Source organism: Meleagris gallopavo, chromosome 5, assembly GCF_905368555.1.
Source record: "Meleagris gallopavo chromosome 5, MGAL_WU_HG_1.1, whole genome shotgun sequence".
Taxonomy (NCBI): domain Eukaryota; kingdom Metazoa; phylum Chordata; class Aves; order Galliformes; family Phasianidae; genus Meleagris; species Meleagris gallopavo.
In genome coordinates this window covers 32564699-32592612 of record NC_139408.1, presented here as the reverse complement: position 1 = coordinate 32592612, position 27914 = coordinate 32564699, and the positions used below count along the sequence as shown (strand labels likewise).

The 27914-nt window shown below is 36.2% G+C and overlaps 1 long non-coding RNA gene across 3 annotated transcripts in view; it reads right to left on the bottom strand.

Moving 5' to 3' along the window:
* LOC116216676 (uncharacterized) overlaps positions 1–27685 on the bottom strand; it is a 92406-nt gene extending 64721 nt beyond the window's left edge. Inside the window, exons 1-4 of one of the 3 annotated variants that reach the window (XR_014883613.1) lie at positions 27547–27685; positions 26531–26601; positions 16959–22691; positions 16831–16875 (exon numbers count right to left, since the gene is read on the bottom strand). This is a non-coding gene — a long non-coding RNA (uncharacterized LOC116216676). Of the gene's footprint in view, positions 1–1568; positions 15118–16830; positions 16876–16958; positions 26602–27546 lie in introns of those variants that run through there. The other 2 variants (XR_014883612.1, XR_014883611.1) reach the window with 2 other exon arrangements.
* Positions 27686–27914: the final 229 nt, after the last annotated feature.

Below are 27914 nucleotides of genomic sequence, written 5' to 3'. Positions count from 1 at the left end.
TGTGGCCAGCAGGTCGAGGGAGGTGATCCTCCTCCTCTACTCTGCCCTGGTAAGGCCTCATCTGGAGTACTGTGTCCAGTTCTGGGTTCCCCAGTACAAAAAAGATGGATCTCTTGGAAAGAGTCCAGTGGAGGGCCACGAAGATGGTGAAGAACCTGGAGCATCTCCCCTATGAAGAAAGGCTAAATGAACTGGGTCTGTTTAGCCTTGAGAAAAGAAGACTGAGAGAGGACCTGATCCAGGTTTATAAATATCTGAGGGGTGGAGGGCAGAGTGGCGAGGCCAGACTGTTTTCAGCAATGTGTGGAGACAGGACAAGGGGAAATGGCCAGAAACTGGAGCATAGGAAGTTCCGCACAAATGTGTGCAAGAACTTCTTTACAGTGAGAGTGACAAAGCGCTGGAACAGGCTGCCCAGGGAGGTTGTGGAGTCTCCTTCTCTGGAGATATTCAAGACCCGCCTGGACACCTACTTGTATGACCTGGTGTAGGGAACCTGCTTTGGTAGGGGGGTTGGACTCGATGATCTCTGGAGGTCCCTTCCAACCCCTACGATTCTGTGATTAGCAGAAAAAAAATATAGTGAATCTGCAGGATATAATGTAAACTGTAACTATGATAGGAAAGACAGAAACAGAACGCTAGGCATGTCACAAATATTAACAGCAGCAAGATGGATTAAAATGAAATGTTCTAGGCTGAAATCAGTAAGCAAGTTCAGATCTTCTGTGTTAATCTCAGAAGGTATTTCTCTGACAAAATTGTCCATAGACAGATGAAAGATGTACTATACTGTGCATGAACTACTATGATTAGAATGGCAAATATTTAATCCATGATAGTGATAGGGCAAGATAAAATCATACATCTTCCTGATTGTGGAGAGGATGTTCAGCTTGTCCAGTAATGTATCAGGTGAAGTTTGTGGTGGGAGAGGGAAGACTGCAACTATCCTGTTCTTTTAGCTATTTTAGGAGCAGTGGTATCTGACCACTATTGCTAAGACTTCTGAAAAGCTCCCTTTGCATCTGAAAAGATGTCTCTTGAACTGTATATTCAGAGCCAACAGGCACACAAATGCATAGGAGTTTCACACAGTTAGGAACATCCTCCAGCAATTTTTGGGTCTGATTGAGGCTTACTATCATTCAGAGAGAAAACATGATCTTCGGAGCAGCCTCAAAAATGCCTTCAAAGGGCTATTTCCATTGTCTTTTTTGCTAAAGTAAATGGACTGCTTACTTAATGCTGGCATAGTTAGGGACTACAAACAAAATTTTATTGCAGAAAATTATTGGCTGATTAGGGTTTCTGATTTGGAATGAAGAAAGGGCCCAGGCAGCATGGGATGACTTCTATTAACGTTAGATATGAAATCAAATGTGGAAATAAAAGCTTTGTTAATTTTTTTCAGTCTTGAAAGATACTATAATTTTAACATTATTGAGTAGAGTATGTTTTCTATAGTAATTCTATTATATTCTATTATTTTTTCAAAAGTATGACCAACATTAACAGATAAAAATCTGATCGTTAATTCAGATAAATTACTCTAATAATAACCCATGAATTTTTTTCTCCACTTTATTTTTAGGATGAATACAGAAAACACACGTATTTTGTATGACAGGTCAAAATTTGTGACAAATACAGCAAGTTTTAAAGTAGACAATGTTTTATATGTACACGCTTTGCAAAATACAGCATAACAGTTTTTATCCAAACCTTTTCTTTATCCTTAGAGCACTCAAGTAGCAATAACACATTCCTTTCCTAATATGAAGAGTAACAATTGTGTTCACAAAATAGAGTGAATCCACCAGAAAGTAATGGAAATACTAATATGTGCTGTTAACATATCATGAGACTAATTTTTTTGCTGAATTTAACTTCAGTGTTTCTTGTTTACTTTCATTAAGCAACACTAGAAAGTGTATGTCAAATGAAAAGCAACTTATATAACTTGAAAGGGTAATGATTCTTCTGTGTAATTGCCTACCAAGTGTCTTCTCAGTGTTCTCTTGCTCTTACTCATTTTCTTTTTTTTTTTAATTTTCTAAGGAATAAATTGAGGTTAACAGTTTTGGAGATGTGTAATATAAATCCAAACTTCTCATGTGATTCGAGGCTTGAGAAAGAAAGATATCTTTCTGACAGCACAAATAAATAGCCTATATCCCAGATATAAATACTTACATGTCTGATATCATTGAAATCTATAAATTACTTGGAGATTGTAAAACCCTCCTTCATGGTTCTCTCTTCCTTATAAGATGAGGTTTATATCTGAGGGCTACTGTACTCATGAAATAAGACAGATTTCTGAAAATTTCAATCAAAAATGAATACATGTTTTCAGGGATCTGAAGACTCAAAGATTATATAAAATATGACAAACACTTTTGAGCATTTCCAAATGTTCCAACAGTTGTTCATTTTCAATCACATTGTGGAAAAAAAGAAAGTAAACAGAAAATCACAGGTCAACAACAATGCTGGCAAACTTCTAAAAGAAATAAAGTTAAACACCATTTTTAATTCTTTCTGCTTTATATTGCCTTGTACCAGATGGTCATACACACTTTTTAACAGGAGATACTGAAGAACTGCTGTATTTCCCCTACAAACTTGGTGAAGGAAGTATACTGAATATATCCTTTGCATGTGCTAGTTGGTAAAATGCTACTTGCTGAAGAAGCGTTTGCTGTGCCATAAAAAATAAGGGTGTATTACTCTGCCACCCTGTTGCAGTGAAGGAACTTCTGAAGGAGGTGGGGTGCAGTGTTTCCAAAAACTTGTAGCTTATTTTTCCACTTTCCAGATTTTTTATTAGAACTTAAAGATTGTTTCCTTGGGCTCCCTATATAGTCAGTGGAGGAGTGCACAATCCTTCAGAGGGCTGTTCAGAGCATCCCAGTCAGAACTAAATTATCTCACTAAGCCAGATGCTGTGAGCATCCTGCTGAGTAGCAATCCTCCTGCCAGCAGCGAAGCAGTGATGTATTTTGTTGATCTTTGTCCAGACCTGATTGTGTGCTTATAAAAACTCTGTCTAGGTATTGTTCCAGTCCTCTTTTCTTGAGAAAACTATCATATGTCATTGTTTAACTTAAAAAAAAATAAAAGTATGAGTGAAGTCATATTTCAAGGCCTGATCTACCAGCCTTCTCTACCAGCCTGCTCCTGCCTTTCCACATTCCCTGCACTATTGTGTTCTGTCCTGATTTCTTCATTGCTCAGCTTCTCATTTCCAATTAATGTTTTGTTCTCCATCCCTTTGACCAATCAGTTGTTAGTTTACAGGTGCAAACCATTTTGCTTCATGGGGGTGGGGGAGAAGGGGGAGATTGAAGTAAGGAGCTTGCACTTGTTTTTCTCTTCCTTTTCTCTGTATTCTTAAAAAGCAATACTCAAAAGCCTGCAGAGTTCAACTTCCAGCATGCTTACTTAAGGGACTTATAGCAGTGCTTGTAACTATTTTTTGTGTTGTAACTTACGGTACACAAATTCAGTGTACCATGTGGTACAAGGTATATTCAAACCCAGTGAATATCATCCTGTTAAGATGGGAAGTAAATAAGTCCACAGTGAATTTCCAAATAAAAACTTCAAGTTTTGAATACTGGCACTGCCACTTTCTAAGGCATTCTGTTAACTCTCATGTTCTGTCATATAAATAATGGTGCACACCAGGCCTTGTCCCACAGTTTTCACAAATTAAAGGTTTCCATGCATATTAATGCAAGTTTCGAATGTGTGAAGGATTTACTTTCTCAGGTAAACAGAATAGGCGCTGCTTTTTCTGCTGTTTCCTGAAGATTTCAAGATTATAGGAACACTCATTTTAGGTTTCCATTGAGACACAACAGATAACTGATAAGCTGCGGTTTTCAAAATGAAAGGAAGTTCTTTTTAAAGTATAGTTTTTAAAGCACTGTGATTGGATTAATGTTATTCTTAACTTGGTATTTAATTTGGTACACAGTTCCTGGGGGGGGGAGGATGGTCATTACAGAAACAATGTCTTCTGTACTTTTTTTTTTAAAGCATGACTATTACAGACATCTGTAACTTTGTGCTTGAAGTCCAAAACATACTATAAAGTCAGAGTTACTGAAAGAAATTCAGAATAATTAAATTAGTGCTATAAACTAATTCTCCTGGACTCAGTAAAATACAAATGTCAAATAATGGATGATCAGAAACTTCTCTCTTTATGTTGAGAAAACTCTTATATAGCAGATATTTGCTACAACAAAAAAAGCCTATGATTTAAACTACCTTGAAATTTAGTTCAATTATTTAGTTTCATAGGTCATACTGATGGGCTAAGGCCAACTGCATGGGTTTCACTGAGGTCATGATAACCTCATGCAATGCTACAGACTTAGGGCAGAGAGTCTGGAAAGTTTCATGGAGAAAAAGGATCCTGGGGTATTAGCCAACAGCATGCCCAGGTGGCCAAGAAGGCCAATGGTATCCTGGCTTGTATCAGAAATAATGTAGCCAGCAGGAGCAGGTAGATGATTGTCCCCCTGTACTCAGCACCAGCGAGGCTGCGCCTCAAGCATTATGTTCAGTTTTGGGCCCCTCACTGTAAGAAAGGCACTGAAGCATATCCAGAGAACGGCAAAGCTGTAAGGGATCTGGAGCAGAAGTCCAGGAAGAACAGCTGAGAGAACTGGGATTGTTTAGTTTGGAGAGGAGGAGATTCAAGAGAGACTCTACTGCTCTCTAAATCTGCCTGAAAGGAAGTTGCAGTGAGATGGGAGTCTACCTCCCTGACAACTGTGTTTTAACTAGAGAAAATGGCCTCAGATTGTACCAGGAGAGGTTTAGGTTAGATATCTGGTAAAGATTCTTCTCAGAAAGTGGTAATACATTGGAACAGGCTGCCAAGGGAAATGGTGGAGTAACCATCCATGGAGATATTCAAGAAAAAGGTAGATGTGTCACTTACGGACATGGTTTAGTAAGCATGGTGGTAATAGTTTGATGTTTGGACTAGATGATCTTAGAGGTGTTTTCCAACCTTAAAGATTCTGTGACTATTCATCCTTACTCCAGTGAAGTCAATTTGGGCTTTACTCTTGAGTTTGATCGAGAAAATTCACATGTTAAGTTTATAACTTTGTATTGGAGGTAGCATTATACCATGTTTTATCTCTGTCTACAGACAAAGCCAGCACTGATGCCAGGAAGCACCTGATGTCTTAATTCCAAATTTGTTTTTGTCTCTGCAAACGTGAAGCATCATTTTTATTTACAGAATCACCAAGGTTGGAAAAGACCTTCAAGATCATCCAGTCCAACCATCCACTTATCACCAGTAGTACTCACTAAACCATGTCCCTCAACACAAAATCCAAACATTCCTTGAACACCTCCAGGGTCAGTGACTCTACCACCTCCCTGGGCAGCCCATTCCAGTGCTTGACCACTCTTTCAGAAAAGTAATATTTCCTAATGTCCAGCCTAACGTAGCCTCTTTGTTATATTCCTCAGAAGTAAAAAGCAGCTCTTACCTTAGAAATTATGCTTTCCTGCACTTTTATAAATACTCTGAGCAGTCTCAGTACTGCAAGAGAGAACACGCAAAGATACAGAGTACAAAACCTGAACAGAGTTTGAACACAATATGTATTGTGTGAAGGCCCTGTAGTTTGAAAATTTGTATTTTAACAATGAGTAGTAGGTAATTGATCCCATCTGCTCATTCAAAGGATGTATTGCAGAACTACACAGACAAAACAAAAGAAATGCACATTTTTGCCTTGTATATATAAGTTTTTAATCAAAGCAAACCTTTCTGTACATGGCCTACTCTGGGCCTGGGGCTGCCCTGGTCCCCTGGCACTGAACTTAGGAAATTTAGATAGGGCTACAAATGCTCCTGATGGGACAGTTGCTGTCTACAGGGGAATCCCTATTGCTACCAGCACCCAGAGAGCAGCCACTCACAAGGCACCTACACAAAACATTCTTTACTAATTTATTACTACCAGTTAAAATCCATCTTTAAGAAAATAAGGGGAAAATAAACAAAACAAAAAACAAAACTGGTTTACTTAAATATTGGGGAAAATATGTATTAATTGATAATAAAATAAATATAAGATGAATATGAATATTTTGCTTTTATTTCTGTCAACAGCTTTTCACAGAAAGTGAATAGCAAGCATTGAGGGGGAAGAAAACAGATCATAAATGATCATGAGATCTTAAACCATGATGTAGGCAGGAGTTAGGCTCTTGCATTCAAGAGCAGAGTAACGGGCACTCTGAATGTTTGTGGGTACTGCTGTGTGCAAACATATGAAAAAAAGAGTGGATGTTTCTTCCAGTATTTGCAGTAATTACGTGGATTTTGAGCATTTTGAATATGTTCAGCTCTAAAGTAATTATACAGTTGATAACTGTTGTAACACAAATAATTTTGTCAACAAAGTAAAATTCTTTAATAAATTCACCTTTCACTTAGGAAATTCAGATAGCTTTACAAAACTGTCCTGTCAACAGCTGAAGATATCTGAAAATCACTGCGAAGCCAGATAACTGGTTTAGGCAATAAAAAAATTTATTGGGAGACAAACGTTATCAAACTTTAGTAAGTGTGTGGGGGAAAAAAAAAACAACAACTTTACATTGGAAAAGGAATACCTTTAGTATGTATTTTTATGCTAGGACATTGCACACATTGCTGGACTGGCAGAATGTTGCAGAACTCTAACATCTATGAAGTATGAAAGAAAAAAAAGCAGCAAGAAAGATGGGAGGAAAAAAAAAAAAAAGGATTTTTAATAGCTGAAATCTCTGATGCAGGTAAGATATGTTACCAAAACCAGCTGTTCATAACTAAATGAACTCAATTCTTTGTTCTTACAGCTCTTTTGTCTGCCGTTCTTCTTTCTTAAGTGATTTGCAAATAATGATGACGGGTAGATGAAAAAAGTTTTAAGTACTGCAGTGCTACACTGGTGTGGATAAAGGCTTAATACAAGTAGTGATTTTTGTGTGTGTGTGTGTGTGATGTTTACACTCAATCTCGTCTCCTAGACTAACTGGAAATGAATTGTGTTTTTTACTGATTGAAAAACTATTGTAAAGCAAGTAAGATTAATAATTGTTAAAACATATTAATTGTCTATCTGTAATATTATTACGGAAAGACAGTAAATACAATCTTGCTATGATTACATTAAGTAATTTTTAACAACTCTTCACAAGAAGCATTTTCCAGTTCTGCACTTCTGATTAACTTGCATAGTTCATATACCTCTAGTACCTCCATAACCTGATTGCTCTAACACACTTGCCTCCTGCTCCTTCTCGAAGTTTTCAAAGCTTAAATATGCTAAAGGAAAAATATTCTGAGAGGAGATTATTTAATAAAATTTCTCCATCACACAGAAACTTTAAGGTCTAATTCTAAGCATCAAGTATCCAAAAAAAGGACATAGTAATGCTTTTCTCCAATTTTGAGATATATCATACTATGAATATAAACTAAGAAAAAGTTTTAGAAGAATACTGTAAAAGCTTACCAAACTGATTTATAGGGAAACAAGAATCTTATAAATGAATCTCATCAAGATGCCTCTTACCTGAGCTCCCATCTGTATTTTTCAATTAGAGAATGAAAAATATTTCTAAGAGTCTTTACAGTACTTGAGTGTACAATCAATGAATATACAAATGATATAGTACATTCGAGAGCTTAGCTTATGTAATTATTATACTAGAGCAGAAAAGGACACTCACCCTATTCTTCTCCATTGGCAGTTAGCTCTTAAATGGGTGAATTGCCTTCACGTGCGCTCCTGTGGCTGACTCATTGCTCGCCTCAGGTGATTAATCAGAAGTTCAGGCCATAATTCAGCAGCCCTATACACTGAGTCTGTCTTTGAGTTGTGTAGAGGCCCACTAGTCCTCTAATATAGACTGCAAAGATTATGAAAGCTATCTAGACTATTTGTGTTTGTTGCTAATTTGTGCTCTCCTGAGAGTTTTTGCTATATTCCAGAAGGATAGTTTTATTATTTTTAGTGGGTGCTGGAGAGGGCCAGTTTTTAAAAAGGAAAAAACAATTCATTTTAGAGGCCTACACTGTCCTTGTGAAAAAGTAATTTCCATTGAAAGTTATCAAAATAAATGGTTACAAGAATGTACTGCTGCAAAGAAAAATCAAAGTGAAAAAGGTGGATAAAAAGGAAGTTAATAAAATTACTATGTCATCAAAAAGATAATGAAATCTAAAAGAAATGATTAATAAAAGAGTAATTTCATCTTATAACAGAATACTTTATAAAAAACTGCAGGATAACTCAAACTACTAAAAGCAAATAAAATTTTTGTATAGGAACTGCTTCTAATTAGATATTGTTAAAGGCAAAATCAACATTTCAGCTTTATGGTCTAATAAATTAAATCAAAAAACAAAGCAGCTCCTTTACATTATTTGAATTTATCAGCAATATGGGATGCAGCAGGATAGTGATATTTTGTGCATATTTCAATCAAGATTCCTGAAGCAGTAGAGGAATAAATATGGAGATAGATACATATTAGCAAGGAATTTCTAATCCATGATGTATATGCCATGAAAGTGTTTTTATGCATTTGGGAGATAATAGGCTTGCAGATAATGGCCTTGGTATCCTGGAATCCATGCAGCATGATTTGAATTTGACACACATGTAGGCTGTCACATCCCCAGCAGCCTTTGCCAGACTAAAGGCTGAAGTCCAGAAGCAGTTCATGAGTTCACATCAGTAATTTTCTAAATATCAAGGAAAGTATTTGTCTAATTAAGCATACATTAAAAACATTTACTATAATGAGAATGATAGAGTTTCTTGGTCTCTATCAGCAATTTAATTAAAAGTCTAGAAAAGGTGGAAAGCCATAAAAGATGCCTGCCAGTTATTTTTTCATTGCTCACAAATTTTAATTTGGTGGTCTCAAATACGCTGTTTTCTCATTTTTAATTCTCCACACAGTATATTAAAAAAAAAAAAAAAAAAGACTGTGAAGTAAAATTCCATATGTTCTGTAAGATGTGTAAAAGTTGAAAGTGATATATTTTATAGGTAATTTTCGTTCTTTCAGTTTGTTCTTGTAGAAGTTTTATAAGAAAAGAAGTTTATAAGAAAAAAAGCCCATATCATTTGGAGATTCATACAAATGGGACATATTCAGACAGCATATATAACGTATGTATACCCAAAGGAAGAAATAGTTATAAAATAGCAGGCAATGGATTAAAGTACCTCCAACCCAGAAAAAAACATTCAATTACATCTATATTAATCATTAGTACAGATAGATGGGAATAAATTATGAATAGGGGAAGATGTTAAAAAATACAGATGGTGACAAAGTTCAGGGTATTACAGGCCATGGAACACAAAAAAGCAATATCCTCATTTGTTATACCTTACTGAAAGTGTAGCCATCAGCACTGATGAGTAGCAGAAAAACAATTATTAAGCTGTTAGAAACTGCCAAAGAAACTTCCCAAAATCCCAAAAGAACAACCACCATTATGAATTTTTTTGCCAATCTGAAACAGCTGTTGGAAAATTTATCCATTAAAAAAAAAAAAAAAAGATTTAAATTCCTCATTTGCCTAAGCTTGCAGGAAATGAGAAACTTTCACAATTGAAATGTCAGCTAATGATGCCCTACTCTATAGTCTGTTTGTGACTAAGTCAAAACAGAAGGTCTGCATGTTGTTTCTGTATTTTACAGTTTACTAATCTGTGCTGATAATAATGCTACAGCTAACTATGTAAATAGAACTTAAGTATTTTTTTCTGTTTGAATGATCCCTTCATATTCTGAGTTGTAAGTTCATAATAAAAACAGAATATCATTCCAAGTTTTTTGTCATACGATTGCAAAAAGCACAGTGGGCCCATTCATAGTTCCCTCTCTGAAAGAATATGTAAGAAATATTTTAAATACGTTAAGTGAATTCTCCCTGGGTTTTATGGTAGTTATACTGTTCAAAGCTTTTTCTCTGATACAAGCCCAAATTGTTTTGTCATCTTAACGTCAGGTTTTTCACATATATAAGATGCATACTACAGCATAAGAAAGCTGTGCATCCTGCCTCTCTCTCTTGGATCTCTCTCTCTCTCTCTCTCAGGGTGGTACTTTAAAGTACAGTGTAAAAGCTGGATGGTCGTGCCATGCTGCTCTGGGAATTCCATACAACAGAATGAAGCCATGCATAATGGAGGTGAAAGGATGTGATTCACAGAGGGGGGACATGTGAGGGCACTCTAAGAGCCAGGCACTTGCAGGGAATCCACATCTAAAAGGTGGTATTTTCAAGGTATGCGGAGGATACCACTAAGCTCTGTATAATCTGAATGGTCAGGAGATTTTATTTAAAGGGCACTTCTGAGAATGCTGTAATTGGACAGAGTAGATGCAGTCATTAGATCTGTGCATAATAACCAGCAGCATTACGTCATGCTGACTTGCTATTCACAGCCTGATCAAAAGGCCTAGTGACAGATGAGGGGACAACCTGTGACTATCCTCCTTCATGTTATTTAATATACCAGCTTGCTATTTTGGTCTGCTGTTGTGACCAGACAGCATTCATCATTTCATTCTTTTACATGCTCTCTGACCACGAAATAGCAAATATGATGTACCTGGAGTGGGGGGGAAGTATTCTTGAGGATTACATATTGGCTCACTAAGATACTTTTCAATATTTTTCTTTTCTAGGAAAAGGTTGTTTCCACTGAACTTTTTAATTGTTTTGTTTTATTTGCCAGCTGTTCCTTTGTCAAGCAATCTCAGCCACTTCTTGGCATGTATATGTACACAGAAATTTTTATGTCCATATGTAGATTGGTGGAAAAAAAAATCACTTATTACCATAAGTAATTTCTATTTATCCAGAAAAGCTAATCTTTAAATCCTTTTTTGAGGACTGGTCTATAAGCTACTGCATGAAGGAAACCTTTAGTGCTTCCACTTTATTCTCATTATTTCTTTGGTGCTATTCAAAGACTCAATGAAAAGCCCCTCTTGCAGTTCTGCAGTTAAAACAACAAAGCACTGCCTATGTTTCTTTTTTAACACAGCTCTAAAGATTTATTCTTTGCTCCTTTTTTTTTTTTTTTTTCCTTTTTCTGAAGTTTGCTTGTCCTTTTCCCCCTTAAAATCTCTTTATCTAAAGCTGAATTAGTTTTCGCAGCTGGTTGGCAAACTGCCATCGTTTTCTACTCTGACACTTATTTATCAATTTTCAGTTGCCTTCAAACTTTTTACTTTCCTTAGTTTCTATTTCTTTTCCCTCGTTCCCAGCTTTACTGGTTCAAGTTCTAGTTGTTTTAATGAAAAAAGACACAAATCTGTCCTGGAAGTGAGAGAAAGATCCATTTTCCCCTGTGATCAAGAAAAATACAACAAGATTTACTTACTGATGATTTTGAAATAACATACTTTGTGCTCTCCATAGATACTTATATTCTAATCCTAATTTCTGGAAGGTAGCAGGTAAATCTACTACAGCATTTATGCTTGGTCCTAACAGAGAAGGTTGTAAATCTATTTTTGTTTAAATTTTAGACTTTTCAGAGATTACTGTTTTATTTAGTTTCACAGAGTACCCTGTAGTTTTAAAACACTAAGGTTTAAGGAATGTTCTTTTTATTAACTTTACTGCGGATGAATTTCCGTTGTAATAGTACAGAGTTGTATAAAACAATTGTTAACTTCCATTTTAAAATCCTACTTGTAAATCTCTTAGAAGAATTAGTCAATCTTTCAATCTTTAATGTTAAATAATATCATTTAATACATTTTAATAAGAAAACATGATGGTATTGATTTGGTGATGTTTTATTATTTGAAATTTAACAGAACTTACTCTCTTACAGTTTACTACAGATGTTGCATAGAAGTTTTGTACAGGAGACAGAGGTGCAACCTAGACTTTGGATATCAGTACACTAGTTTATTTAAGCACTGCTCAGCCAGGATTCTGCCCTTTCAAAGAGTACAAATAGAGCATTTAGCAAAATTAAAATTAAAGGAGTAAGTGTCCAAATATCACATCTTTATTTCTGTTCTGTGTACTTTTTCATAGCCTGCGCATAAGAAAGGGACAGCATAAAACTTCCATATCAGACTGAGCCTTTTCTTTCTGCCGTGACTGCTAGAGAATTATCATGGCTACTATTAATTGTGATACAAATTATAAATTATTAATCACTATTACATGGACACTACATCTTCACCACCTTTTTTTTTTTTTTTTTGGAAGTGGAATAGAATTTCTCCTGCTGCTGGAGTGCACATAGTTGGGATTTTTTCCGTCCTCACAGCCACAGTAAAGTGGAGTGGGTTAGTTGCATGCATTGTCATCTCTTGGCAATTTGAATAGAGATAAGAAAGGCCATTTCTTAAGAAGAGTAAAACAGACTTAAAGCTTTCAGTAGCCTTTCTAATATGTAAAGTCCTAGAAACTGGCTGTACTGTGAAGTGGTGAATACTGGAAGCAGCTGTCCAGCAAGTGGAAATGTTAAGTAATGCTAACCCTTGCAGTCTGAGCTACTGTGGGCCAATTCCCAGAAAACTTAAATTGCTAAAAGTTACAGCTTAATTAAACCTCTTTTCTTTCATCAAGTATTTCTTTCTATGTATCTGAGACAATGCATTATGTATATATACTTATTTCTTTATGGTTGCTCCACTTCTATGCACATTTACTGCCTTAAAAAAAAAAAATCTGTCTAGTCTAGTGCACAGACAAAACTTCCCAAAGAAATAGAATAAAATTAAAAACTATTTCATATTTTATATATTTTATATATCATGTTTAAAAGCAGACAGCTAAAGATGAATTAGGTAAATCATAGAGGCCAATAGCTTACTTACATTGCACCAACAGTGGACTTTCTAACCAGTTTCAAAATTATGCTATCTTAAAACTGACTTTTTTGGAAAAGAAATGAGTCATAAAATTGAATATTAAAATTACACTTAGTGCATCTGGTATATTATTAGACCTTCAGTATACAACTTCAGAACAGTGTTGCATTATTTAATTCAACTGAAGAGAGAAGTAATTGTTTAAACATTTTTTTTTATCATATTAAGATGTTTTTATCTAGCTTTGACCTGAGTCAAGCTCTCTTCTTTTTGCCATATGAAAGTTCATTAAATGTTTTTAATGCACCAGCAACAATCACAGCAAACCAGAAAGGCATAAAAAGCTTTAAAACATTCATGCTTTTAAAATAGTTTAAAATGTTATTATATAAAATATCGACATTGGGAATAGAGAGTATTCTTCTTATGTAAGAAGTGTGGAAAAAAATTGGGAGAAAGTAATGTCAATTAGAGTCTTCAGGAGTCTTAACTGCCTTTATAATTCTCCAGTATCTTCATTTTACTTTATTTTAACTTAATTATTTGTACTTAAATTAAAATATTAGGAAAATGCATTTTGATTTGACAGTATAGAATCAGTAAGTATATTATTTCATATTTCATGACAGTTTTTCTAGGCCCAAAAAAGCAATATTTTAATGAGATATTTTATATATTTTAAGGTTTCAATCAACTCATGCATACAATATCCTGAACAGCAGGATAATGTGCTGTGAAAAAAAGAACAGCACTATTATATCAAAGGAAAAGTAGGGAATGGATAGGTTTTATAGGCAACCACAGTACAGACTTACGAGGTTGCCTTTCTTTGTTAGACTTTTCTGTGATTTTTCTTTTTTAATTTTGACTGAGTATGGGCATGGTGATCAGAAGTCCTTCCATCAATACATAACACTTGGAATTAACTCACTATATGCAGTGAAGGGTGCTTTATTTTTTATTCAAACACTATAGCTCATGGAAGAAATTTACAGCTATGAGCTAGAAGCATGTTTCCTTTTGTCAGAAACACATCAATCAACAAGATTGTTTTAGTTAGTTTTTTTCCCCCATCATCTTTTGGGATTTCTGTCTCGCTACAAAAGAAACCTCTTTCTATACCTATTTTGCAGTCTTTTGGGTCTGGTTGCTGGATCCCTATAGAGGATGAACAAGCAAAAGATTATGCATAAATTGTATGCAAAATACAATTCAAAAGGGGAAGTTATTTTAACTTGTTCAAATTTGTTACATAATAATTCTCATCTCCACTTTGAATGAAGAATGGGAGGAAGGGAGAAGACTATGAAAGTTATTGACAAGTGTCTATCAATGAACATTGCATACAGTTTAATAACGACTTGATGATTAGCAGATCCTGATAACTAAGAGATCCTGATAACTAAGGGATGGATTACTAGTATGGTATATAAATGAAAATGTTTAAATGGGCAGGATCTAGAAAATTTGATTTGATTTAATACAGCCAAACAAATACATGTTTCAGATTAAAAAATGCAGTTTATATGACAAGGATGGCAGAATCTACCTAGGAAAAAAAGTGACTGAAGTAGACTTAAGTATTATCATAGATTATATTCTTAACCTGAGCTTTCTGTACTTCTGTGAAAAGAGAACTAACAAAAGTTTTGAATTAATATTAAAGGGAAATGGAGATGGGAAATTCTGTAGAGAATACACAATAAAATAAAAGAACACATAGTGGAGAATCTTGCACTATGTTAAAAAATGTAACTAACTAAATTTATCTGGTGTATTGAAGGGAAGTAAAAATATATCTGGCAGCACACATCTATGATCTTATTATCAGAAACTGAACACAATGTAATCACTGGGAATTAAAAGGCAATTCTGGAAGATATATTGCATTTATGAGTTTTAGATTTATTTCCTCTGCTGTAGTAGAGAAATTGATGATGGATACAGAAAGTGCCACACATACCATGAGAAAGAACTGAAACTCATCCTGTTAGTTTTGGTTTGCAAAATTTCTTCCCAACTTGCTTTGCAGGACACTGGAGTTGTCACTTTCCATCTCATCATGGATACAGCTCACCCAGGAATGGATGAGGCAATAGGCAGCTTGATCCAGTGGTTGGCAATCCTGCCCAGGGCAGGGAGATGGAACTAGATGATCTTTAAGGTCCTCTCCAGCCCAAGCCATTCCATGATTCTGTTTCCATGATTTAATAATGCTACCTGTACTTGGAAGATGCAGAGGAGATGCTAGTAATATCAAGTGCAAAGGAGAAAGCAGCCTGAAAGTACAACCTAACTTGATGACTTCACACTAGCAGTTTGTAATTTCTTTTCTTATCAGGCTGCCATTCAATAATACTTTTGAATCAAAAACTCGTATTTTAATCATCTTAGGAAGTTGTCTAAAATTCAGTCTGTTCAAGATTCAGGTTTTTCTTTCCTACTTTTAGGAGAAGCTTCTATTTGTTGCTGTTTTACAGTTCCGGGCTCTTACAGTAAGGGAATTAAGTTGTTTCTTCTTATAAACTAACATCTTTATTTTTGAAGGTTTGGTGTGTTTCTGCTGCTCTATCCCAATTCCAGTAGTAATTATAGTATATTCCCAGTACGTAGGTAACAGGGTGTTTTTTTGTGATTTTTTTTTTTTCATATTACTGATAAATATGAAATCTTTATCTCTTAACAAAATTCATTTTACTGGAACAATCCATAGAATCGATTAAAAAAAAAAATCCCCACAATCTCTATCACACTATGAGTTAGGCTATAGATATTCTCTATTTCTTCTAGTGAAATGAGTTGCTTTCACACACACAAAAACAAAAAACAAAAAAACAAAAAACCATTAGGATTTACTAGGAGAGCACACAATGGCTCCTGCAGGTAGACCAGCAATGTGACCACTGGTTAGAAAGAAGGCAGCTTTGTAGTATTATCACTGCTCTAGAAGTATTTTATTCTTTTATCTAGTTGCTCCTTCTTGCATGATACACAGACAAGCTTTGTAACAAAGTCTGGAACTCCAGCTTTCCCTTTTGAATTAGACATTAGTATGCTTTATTCAATGAATGAATTGTCTGCATATTTATGAAGCAAATGCTCACTTCTACGTCAAATACAAAGCCTGATCCTATGTGCTTAGCATGAGCCAAGGACATCTGTTGGATTTGGGGATCGTACACTGAAGAATGTCCAGTTACCTTTTCCTTGCAGGGCTTTGGCTTTTCTTGAATGGACTGAATCATTGCCAAAGCAAAAACTGAAGTACTACATGAACTTCTAACAGGTATCTAATTCTCTATATGCATTGGCAATTTTGCAGACTTTTTTGCTTGTAAGCACAATTCGAATGAAAGTTCACATTCTTAAAGTTCACTCATTACATACTAGATTAGATGAGAAAATCCACTTGCGGATCCTGCCCCTCCACACCACAGTTTCTTATTTGTACAGCTGATGTTGTTGTTTGTATGTTATATATATCTTGAGTGTTATAAGATGTTCATATTTTAACAAAGGGAACCAAATAGATGCATCACATGGAGAAAGAAAGCTGTAATATTCCTAAGAAGTTATGCTTGATAATCACTTATAAGAATCTGAATGGCTCAAAAGCCTCCACATTACTAAAATCATTAAGAATGAAGACTCTACATTTCTTTAGATCCTCCCATTATTTTTAACATCTAAAGTTAAACTAGACAAAAAGCTATTAGAAAAATGGTAATTAGTATGTAGTATGTAGAAGTGACACAAAATAATCTGGTTGAAACAATGTTCATGGTCACTGAAGAATAAAATCTTTTATTTTGGTGTGGAAAGGCCAAATTAGGTAAACATTCATTTCAATTTGAAAAGCAGACTTTTATTCTGTACCATTTGGTACTTACCTGTGGAAGTACATAATTTGATGTTGAGAGTGAAGATACTTACTTGACAGAATTAGTTTGACAGTATTCACGTGTTGTTGTGGTTTTTCTGAAACAGATATTACAAACTATCATTAGTGTATCATAAGTACTCTTCTTTTAGAAGAACTGTATTTTCAAATAAATACAGACCCGTCTTGACTATGGGAAGTCATTCTGAACATCTATGATGGTATAATAGCGTTGTTGAGTTTGGACACCTGCCATTTAAGAGAGATAAAATTTGAGAAAGCCTTCCTAACTGAGAATTTTCTTACCACTAGAGGGCTCAACATTGCTGCAAGATTTTGTATATGAATACATGCATAAATATACATATAAAAGCACATAAATATACATATAAAACACAAATCATTGAGATGAACGTACATCATTAATGAGAATCTGCCTTATTTCTGTTCACATATATACAAAAATGCATGTATGTACATAGATGTATATATACTTGTTTTGTAATAGATAATCATTTTTCTTTTATTATAAAGGCTTTCAAATTAAAATGAAATTCCAGTAATTTAAGATCTTTTAAGGAAAACAGTGTAATACACTATACAAAGGAGAACTGTTTAATTTAATAAATTAATTACAATCTTCAGCTTTGTTTTCAAATGTCAGGATTCACAAAGAATATTATTTCATTAAACTGAATGCCGAAAACACAATCACAATAAAATGTAATTCAAACTTAAATTCAACTAGTGCCTGCTGTCATCATGTGTTTTATTAAGATGAAGCTGAATACTATGAGAATAGGTTTGTTTTTTTTTTTCCATAAGTGACTTCCACAGAATATAATATGGTGTTGCAGAATCTATAATTCCAAGCATTTCTGTTTGATTACATGATATATTTTCCTATGAAATCTTAGAGGTTCTAAATTAAAAAAATGTTCCTGGAAAGCTGACAATTTTTTTTTTTTCATTAATGTTACAAATGTAATAAAGAGATAAATTTATTTTAACGATTTTTAACTGATGCATAATCTTTGGACATGTATATTACAACCCAGTTCCTCCACAGTATAATGATGTAATAATGAATAATACACCCATGCAGTCCAAAAGATAATTATGATAATCTTTCCATTCATACAAGACATATATACAAGCATTTGAGGTATAAATATTTCCTAAAACCATCAAAATTATATTTTAGTAGAAGAAATCTTCTGTATAAAAAGTTGTGGAAAAGCAGAAGAAAACATTTTGGTGTTTTGATTGTTTTGGGGGAAAAAGGTGTTGAATATAACAACATATATCTATAAAGTGAATGAGGATTTGTATAACTGAACCAAATCTTTCCAATTCTGATACAAAATAATTTATTTGAATTTGGCTGCACTACCTGTGTTTACTGCTTACACTTTTAGTACTACAGTTAGATACTAGCATTTGATAAAGTTTTAACATACTCGTTTTCAAGCATCACTATGTTATTTGTGCTTTCCTTAACACATGCAATAGTTTAGTACTACCCATTGTCACATCTTCCTAAAATAGTAAGTAGTCAAAAAGCACAGTAAATTCATTGGGCAAGAAAAAATATTTTTTGGGCTGAACAGTTAATTAGGCAGGAAATACAGGCAGATCCTGGAAACTATGCTATGGCATCTGAAGAATGGAGAGTGTGCCACCATGGCTTCACTAAAGGCAAATAATGTCTGACAAATTTGGTGGCCTTATGTGACAGGGTTACAGCACTAGTGGATAAGGGAAAACAAACTGATGTAATCTACCAGGACTTGTGTAAAGCATTTGACACTGTCCTACATAATATCCTTGTCTCCAAACTATAGAGATGTGGATTTAACAGGTAGTCTGCTTGGTGGATAGGGTCCCACTCAAAGAGTTAGAGTCAGCAGCTTGATTATCTTTGTGGAGACCAGCTACAGATCTGTTTGGCCCTTTAAGTGTTGGTATTAGGATCAGTATTATTTAATATCTCTGTCAGTGACATGGACAGTAGGATGGAGTGCACTCTCAGCAAGTTTGCAAAGATCTGGTGTGACTCACACTGGAGGGAAGTGAGGCCATCTAGGAGGACCTTTAGAGGTTTGAGAACTGAGCCTGTGCTAACCTCATAAAGTTCAACAAGTCAGGGCAATCCCAAGCATGTATAAAGGCTGGGTGATGAATGGATTGAGAACAGCCCTGTGGAGAAGGACTTACTGGTGTTGGATGAAAAATTCAAAATGAGTAGGCAATATATGCCTGCAGCAAAGAAAGCCAATTGCTTCCTGGGCTACATCAAATGAATAGCGATCAGCAGGTCAATGGAGATGATTCTTCCCCTCTGCTGACCTTTTGTAGAGTTTGTGCCTGAACTATGGCATTCAGCTCTGGCTCTGTGCAAAAAACAACCCTGTTAAAATGAGTCCAGAAGACTCAGAAGAAGGCTGGAGCATTTCTATGAAAACAGGCTAAGAGTAGGGATTGTTTAGATTAGAGAAGACTGTTGGGAGTCCTTTTGATGGCCTTCCAGTCCTTAAAGGAGGCCAACAGGAAAGACAGGGAGATACCCTTTATCAGGGAGCAAAAAGACAAGGAATGATGGCTTTAAAATAAAAGAGGGTAGATTTAGATTAGACCATGGGAACAAATTATTTATTAAGAGGATGGTGAGGCCTTGGAACAGGTTGCCCAGAGATGAATGTGGATGCCTCATCCCTGGAAGTGTTCATAACCCTGCTGGATAGGGCTTTGGTTAGCCTGATCTACAGAAGATATCCCTGCCTATGGCAGGAGACTTGGATCTATCTGATCTTTAAGGTCCCTTTCAACACAAACCATTATATGATTTGAACAATGACCTTTGAGGTGGGATGGGATATGATAGTTTTAATGGACTTCTCAACATCTCAACATAAACACGCAAGTAGTAGTTGTAGTGTATCTGTATCTGTCATCACCCTTCTATACCATAAAATATTATTGTGTTTTCTATATGACAAGTAAGTTACAGCTACAAAAGCTGTCAACACTTTCTATTAAAAATGTGCCCAGTGGCTGCTGTTATTCTATGCTTCTCTTCCTCCATGAACATCTTCCTTAATTTCATTGCCATGACATCCTAACAAGGTAAAAAAATTGTAGGCAGTAACCAACCTTAACTGGCAAAACTGGCAAATGTAAGCTATCAGATTGAACATGTATTTTATAAACTATAGTAAAAAAATCATAAATATGGGTTTTAAGGGATTAAAATCCTTTGTTATTAACACATATAAAGTTTAGAGTTCATTTTCATTTTAAATACTCACAGGCATACCAAGTGGGGTAAACATGTAGGACAAGATCCTAAGGCTTGGGATTACAGACATTTAACAGCAGTCAATTCAAAGCAATGACAGCATGTGACAGAGGCGGGAGATCCACTTATAAATACCTTTGTTGTGAGCCATGATGAATCTATAAGCACTGTTGCTAATACACACAATGATCCTATTTCTGTGTTTTCTCATTTGTACTTTGTATGGACATTCATCTCACTTACAATGAATCACTTCTGCAGTAATTTTATTTATACTGTTTCAACATATGAATTTCTTTGTTCCAATTGAAACCGCTTAAACCTCTAAATTAAAATAAGAATAAAAAGAAGAAAACAAATATTTAGAAGTTTTGAAACAGGAAATGTTCCTACTTGGCTGAAATACAAGAAACAAAATACTCCATAGAAAATTGAGAGGAAAAACAACAATCACACTTTTTTTTTTTTTTTAAATATATGTACGCATACATATATTACATACAACTTTCTATAACATCATGTTTGTATCTTTTTTTTTTTATCAATATACACAATAGCTACGTAAAGATTTTCACCTTAACTTGTATTTTGAATTATTGGAATGCATGTCTTTAATTATATACTGGCTGTTCTTTATATTTAATTTATTAGAAATGATAAATTATATATTCCTAGAGACTTTATATATCTCTCTCTATATAAAAATATATCTATGCAAAATAATTAAAATTGTCCATCACTAGAATATAAAGATACTTTCTCTTATGGCATGAAAGCCTTACAGTTTATCTTACTATCTTTTATATAATTTCTTCCCTTTCTCTACTTATTTTTCCCCCAAGTATTTCATATTAAGTGACATAAAGCCCTTGAAGTCAACAGAACTGTTTGCATCCAGTAGGTTTGTGGATTTCTATTGTCAGCCTGGAGGGTTCTCAAGATAAGGAAAAAAAAAAAAAAAAAAAAACCCAGAAAAAAAAAACTTTTCTACAAATGATATATGTATGTGGAACATTTTAAATAATATACAGCTTATCTGAAAAACACTTAAGAGCTCACATATACAAAAAAAAAAGGAAGATTTCTATTGATTTATAGTAAGCTTGGATGAGATTTGGAGGCTTAAATCTGCAATACTGAAGCAATGTTACTGTCATCCTTTGAAATAAATAGATACGTATCATCAATTCAGCAAGGTAGATAGACATATGCTTTTTTATAGCATATCAGTTGTTCTATGTTTTTTGGATTTAAAGTCATGCATCCAATTACAAACAAATAGAATTTCACTATATTGGTCTTCATGAATTATAAATTAAAATCATTTATATTTTGCAACAGGATGGTAAGATGAATAAACCCCAAAGTAATTAATAATTTGCCACTACCTCCTTTTGTCTCAAAATGGTAACTTAGATAGATTTGTACTACTGCTTGACTATCTGTTCTAACCTCACTGCACTTTGTCTCAAATAGGCAGCATTATGTCTAATCCCTACATTTTACTCAGACCAGATAGCCTTCGTGTGCCCCTAGCACAGATGTATGTTTTTATGGCAAACAGTGAGATATGCACCAAATCGCTTTGGCCAATTTATCCTAAGTTTTATGTCTTTCCTCTACTAGAATTTCCAATCCACGGTTATTTTGAAATAATTATTTTCAAGTAGACAGAGCTATAAAGCAGTAGAATAATCAACTTACGTTGGTGTAGCAAAATAATTTAAGAGCAAACTCTAAGGTATTTGCTAACCCACAGGGAAGAATCAACTGAAGTTCCCAGCATAACCTTGTATTCTTGAAGGTAATAACTGCCTAAAATCTCTCTGTGCTGAAAATTAATTTTTAGTCAACTGGTACATGCATTTTTACACATTAAGTCTTTTAAAATATTATTAAAGATGTCCAAATCTTTATTAGGAACTTTTGCTATTGCAATGATGTTATGGATGTGACTTTAATTACTTTTCCATTGGCAAAAATCCTTCTGCTATGCTAATATTCTACTCACAAAAAAGATTACTTTTGCCAGAATAGCTTATGATTTGGAAAGTTGATTACAAATTATACTGATAAAAATGTATTTTTCTTGGTTGTTAACACAGAAGAGTTTGCTCTTTTAATGGTCTGAAATAGTATACATTTTTGAAGCGAGCAAAATGATGGTCACAACTCAAATTTTGCTAATCACGATTAAAACAGAAAAATCAGTACCTTTGTTTCCATCGTATCATTCTTGTTTCTCCTTTGTCTCCTGTGGAATGTTTACTTCCTCCCTTTCCATTCTTTTCATTTGCTAAAATAACTCTCACTGTCAACAGGACTATAGCAAAATTCAAGGCTTCAAAAAAGGTCCTGTGTCATTAGACTATATTAGAAGTTATGACCTGTTTTCACTAGTTTTATTTCATGTGAACAACCAAGACTGCATCACTATCTTTGAGAACATGACATAGCTCCAGTAGAGATGCCCTTATAACTACGTAAGGGTTACCACATTATTTCACTTCTTTCGGTTCACAGGAAATGGTATAGTAATGCAGAGGACCAGGCTTCACAACAAGATCCAAGAAACTGACTTCTCCATTCATGTTTCTTTTTCATCTTTCCTCCACCCTAAAACGTCAAAATTTCAAGTAAGTACGACAGTGGAATGTGGGCAAAATGAGGCATAAAATAGTGATACTGCAGTATCAGTTATAACAGCAGAAATTAAAAACAGATATACTGATTCCCTTAGCAGTACCCTATTCACCATACAGCACTTAGATGAGTACATCTTTAAGAACCTGGAGTGATAGCTGGCTGTGCTGTTTCACTGACATTCTTTTGTAATACAGTGCTAACATGTATGCAGTCAGCACCACTGTAAACTGACATACGCTGCTGTTATTTCTCACCCACTAGGTTACAACATTATTTCATTACAACTGAATCACTCCTGCCTTGTGTCTGTTTTAATCTCTGATTTAATTATTTCAGTATTTAAAAAATAAATGAGTAAACAGGAAAGAAGAATACAACTCTTGAAAAAAAGCTGATATTGAGTCTTCAGTTTCTTTCATTCTAAGAAATAAAAGGTCTTACTGTACTGTACTGTACAGCAAAGTCACTGTGGAGATGACTTGTTGGGAAAATTCTCTAGCCACTGGAATTTTATGGATTGTACCATTATCCTAGTCAATTCCTTGGAGGAGACAAAAAGTGATCCTGTTCCAAGGTTACCTTATTTTTCACACTGACATCAGGGCATGTTATTAGGTAACCTCAAAATAGAAGAAACACAGGAATAGTTTATAAAACAGATCTACGTTTGTAGGAATTAAGAATTTTGATGAACACTGTAGAGTAGGAGGAAGCAGGAGATCCCTTTGCTAAGACAGCAGAAATGACCATTGATTTTCTATACTCACTCTCTTCTTCCACTTCTAAGCAGAGAATTTTGGTTAATATACTCATATGATGATAAATGGTATGGTCAAATTATTACCACTGTGAAGTCACCGTCCACAAAGAAAGCAAGCAAAGAGAGCTACCACACAGTAACCATCTACAATATGAAATGATTTAACTGTTGCTCGTACTGTGCATCCAATACACGTGTGAAAAATACAGGGGATGTAAATACTGGTAAATGGATAATCAGGCTTCTGTCTTTCTAAATGAGAAAGCTTCCTTCCTTAAATCTGGGTATGATTTTCCTAAGATTAACAATGATGCAATTTAGAAGTTCCAATGAGATTTAAAAATATTTAGTGACGAACAATTCATGAAGTATTCAAACAAAGAACACTTGGATAGTTTAATCAAGAATGACTACTGCAGAAAAAAAAAATCATAAACAGAAGGCAGATGTTAAAGGCTTGAAAGAGTAAGTTATATTTTCAGTTTTCAAGTAACTGTAGTTTTTGTGGAGCAAAGGTTTGCCAGACATCAATTGCCAGAGCAATTGTTTAATAATGAAGAACTCCCAGTAAAACCAGTTTTATTGTGAATAAAAACAGAACTTGTTTTCTTTTACCTACTCGGGATGTTTAAGAGATATCATTTTTCATCTAAAGATTACTGGGTTCTGTCATATTTCCTATAAGAGGAAAACCAAGCCTATTCAATTCTATTAGCTAGAAGAGGTATCCATCACCTCTACAAGAAACAGAGTTGAGTCTGGTTCCAAAGGTAGTCACTGAACCACTAAAACATGAAATAGACCCCCATTTGATTCATATATTTTGATGCTCAGTGAACCTTATCAGGTTAGGAGGTGTTTATTGAGGTAATCGATGTAAATTACTCTGTGGACTTCTACGTGTTAACATATATACTTCATTACTTTGGTTTATGCCTCTTCCTAATCCCTGTCATTTATGAAGACGGCTTTCATGCCTGTGAGAGAGACCATTTACAACTCTAACAGACAAGAGTGTTCTTAGAAATAAGGCTGGCAAACTGAACTTGCATTCCATACTATCACTGAACTAATTCTTTCTGAAGTTACAGAACATATTAACTGGAAGGAGATAACTGAAAGAAACAGGAAAAGGAACAGCTTGAAGAACAACTGGGTAGATATGCCAGTCTGGAACTGGCTGGAAAAGAATAGCAGGGAAGCAGATTAGAGAAAAAAGGGAAATTCTGCTGATAACAGACATTTTAAATTTTTTCCATTGGTCCTTCTTCCACAGAAATAATGGCAGAGTGGGAACAAAGCTGTACAACAGGCCTACACTATTTCCACAGGTGCTTCAGACCATCAGAAATACAGGAGGCTGATAGCACCACAAGGCTGTGTCCTGGGTAGTTTGCATGTTTTTTTGCTAAAAACTATTCGTTACGCCTCACCCGTGATAAAATTACAGCTTGCAAAAACTACCCGTGACCTCTGCCGCTAGAGGGCTGCACTTTCTGCCATACGCTCCGAGACCTCAAGATCCCGGCTCCAGACAGGTTACCGGCTTTCACAGACGGTGCTTTCAGAAGCATATTCTGAAGCATATCTGTAATAACTAACAATTTTGCTCATATTAAATTGTTGTTGCAACTGTTAATTATAACTTAAAATGTCAATTATATGCAGCCATTTGCTTAGTTGAGTAGAAATCCTACTAAGAAAATAGCTGAGAGGCTAGTTCTATAGCTTTAGCTAAATTCTTCAAAACCTATTCAACTATAAAGATGCTACTTACAGGTACCAAAAAAGATTTTTTAAAAGCTTGTCTTAGTGGGACCAGGAGATAACATGTCAAGAAATTAATAAACAAAAGACATTCTGTAGGGACAAGGGGAGGCACTTGTGAGACAGCTGTTCGTGAAGAAAGAGACTAACACAGGACAGACATCTGCTGAGCCTGGAGAAATTAGGTTTTAGGATTACCATTTTCCTCTAAGCTTATGGAAGACATATACACAAAAAACACACGCTGCTTATCACGTTAAAACCCTTTTTCATTCTACGCGTTAATAGTCCTATTGTTAGGATGAAACAATACTTTTATTTAAAGAATGCAATCAACTAAATGTTTTATAAGCTAATTGGAATTCCCAAAGGGAATACTTGCAGGTGCTGAATCCAATCAGATCTGCCACATAATTAAAATTGGTGCAGGGGGCACAGTAAAGCAGATGTGGTCTTAAAACAAGAGAATTGTTTGATTCAATGTCACCACAGATGAATGGGGCACATTCAGATAGATAAAGGGACCAGTGTTATAAATTACAGATCCACTGCGGAAATTGACTAAAAATGGCTTCACTTGAACATCAATGTTTTTTATTTTTGCCTTCTAAATTTTCTGTAAGCCATTTGCTCAGTTTACAAATAAAAAGAGGCTGCTTAGGACTGATGACCGTTCAAACTGGACCCGAGGTTTTTAAGCCACGCAGTTTTCTTTCTGGCTCAAATACTAATTAAAATTCTTCAACTGGAACTTAGTAAAGAAAATGAAAGAGCCAGAAGAGTCCTCAGCTTGCTGTACCGTAATTGTGTGAGCAACCGCAAAGGTAACAGAAGCCAAAAATTTTATTTCAGTCAGTAAATGAAGCAACCATGAGTCAGAATATCTTAGATACAAAGTGTATAAAATGATTACAATGTTCCATTTTTACACAATATTTTTTCTGACTGTACATGCTATCAACTTGTTACTGAATGTGCTGCATCTGTTTCATCCAGCTGTGAGGCTAGATACTGCATTCCAGGGACACAATTCCCAGAGAAGCCATTGAAAGTTTCCAATTTACAATGCTGGATTGGGTCTTTAATTTGTGAATACTTTTGGGCATGAGTCTGTTCAGATACTAAAATATCCATGCTTTAATACCCAATAGTATATTAGATATCTGGCTCATAATTTATAAGTACTTGCAAGACGATGTGCTGTACTATGTATTATGTATGAAATCTGTATTTTAAGCTCTAAAAATTGTTTTGGCTGCATTAGTGGTAAGTGATTACTAACACTAAGGCTGGATCTCCCAGGGAGCTCAGAATGGAAGTTGGATTTCATCCACAGCCAGCCAGGTTTTCAGCCTGCATTGGACAAGAAACCGAGTCAGCGGCCATTCCGTACACACACGCAGCAGTATGAATTTAGCACACAACATGGTTTAACGCAGTAAAGGCACGTTGCTAAAACTGATGCTCTGGTGCTGACCACGGCAGTTATGATTATATTACTCTGCCAATTTTTTTCAAAGCTAATGAGTGGATTAAACAGTACAGAGCGGAGCAGAAATGCTTTTCTAGCACACGGGCAATCCCTCCCACCTTCACGTTCTCGGCACCTCGCAACCCTTTTAAGCTTCAACCTGAATACTCTGATATTTGCAAACGGAAATACCCCTGGCTGCAGTGAAACATCTTTGCGTTTCCATTAAATATTTATGTTAGAAATGCTGCGCTGTGTCACGCAGCTCGGGCTTAGCCCAGCTGTCACCGCACAGAAATAATCTCTTTATTATTTTTCCTATGAACCCGCGGGATCGGCCCTCGCCCAGCTGCCGGCAGAAGTGCCAACCCCGCTCGGCACCGATGGAGGAGGCGCGGCTGGCCCCGTTCAGTCACGGCCCCGCTATCCAGCGCCTCCTCTGCAGCCGCAGCCGTCTTTCCTCGCAGCCGCGGGCCTGCGAAGCTCTGCGCGTAACCCAGGTGACGCGGCACCACTGCGCGGACCCTCCTGGGGCGGGAGCGGCCCCCCACACGCCCTCCCACCGCCAACCCCCACCCCTCGAGCCGCCGCAGAGGTTAAACCGCCCCCGCCTTCCCCCCCAGCGGCTCTGCCGTGCACGACCCATGATTGGCCGCGCCGCTCAATCCCAGCCTCGCTCTCTTTTGTTCCCATTGGCCAGATCTCCCGCCCGTCTTAAAGGGAGATCCCACCTTCTTCTGTAAGCTCCCCCAAGAAGCCCCCCTCCCAAATCCCCCCCCTATCCCCCAGTTGCCCCTCAGTCTGGAACCCCCTTCCCCGGCTCTAACCTCTCCTGCCTCAGGGACTTCTGCGGTGTAGCCGAGGTCGGTGGGCCCCTGCTTGCGGCCGGACCCTGCTCAGCCGAGCCCGCCAGGTGCCGGAGCGTCCGGCGGTGGTGCTGGGCGGACACGGAGCCCCCCCGCTTCAGCCCTGTGCCCAGCCCGTCAGCCGAGGAGAGCATGAGGGCCCGGGAGCAGCGGGCGGCCGCGCCGCAGCGTTAGGGCAGGCAGGGACCGGAGGGGCTCGGAGGCGGTGTGAATCATCTCCCCCTCGCTCACTCGCCCACCATTTACACCGCTCCCTCCTCCTCCCGCCGCTGCCCCCTCCCGCCCGTTCTCCTCCGTCTCACTCGTTCTCGCTCCTCTCCTCTCCCACT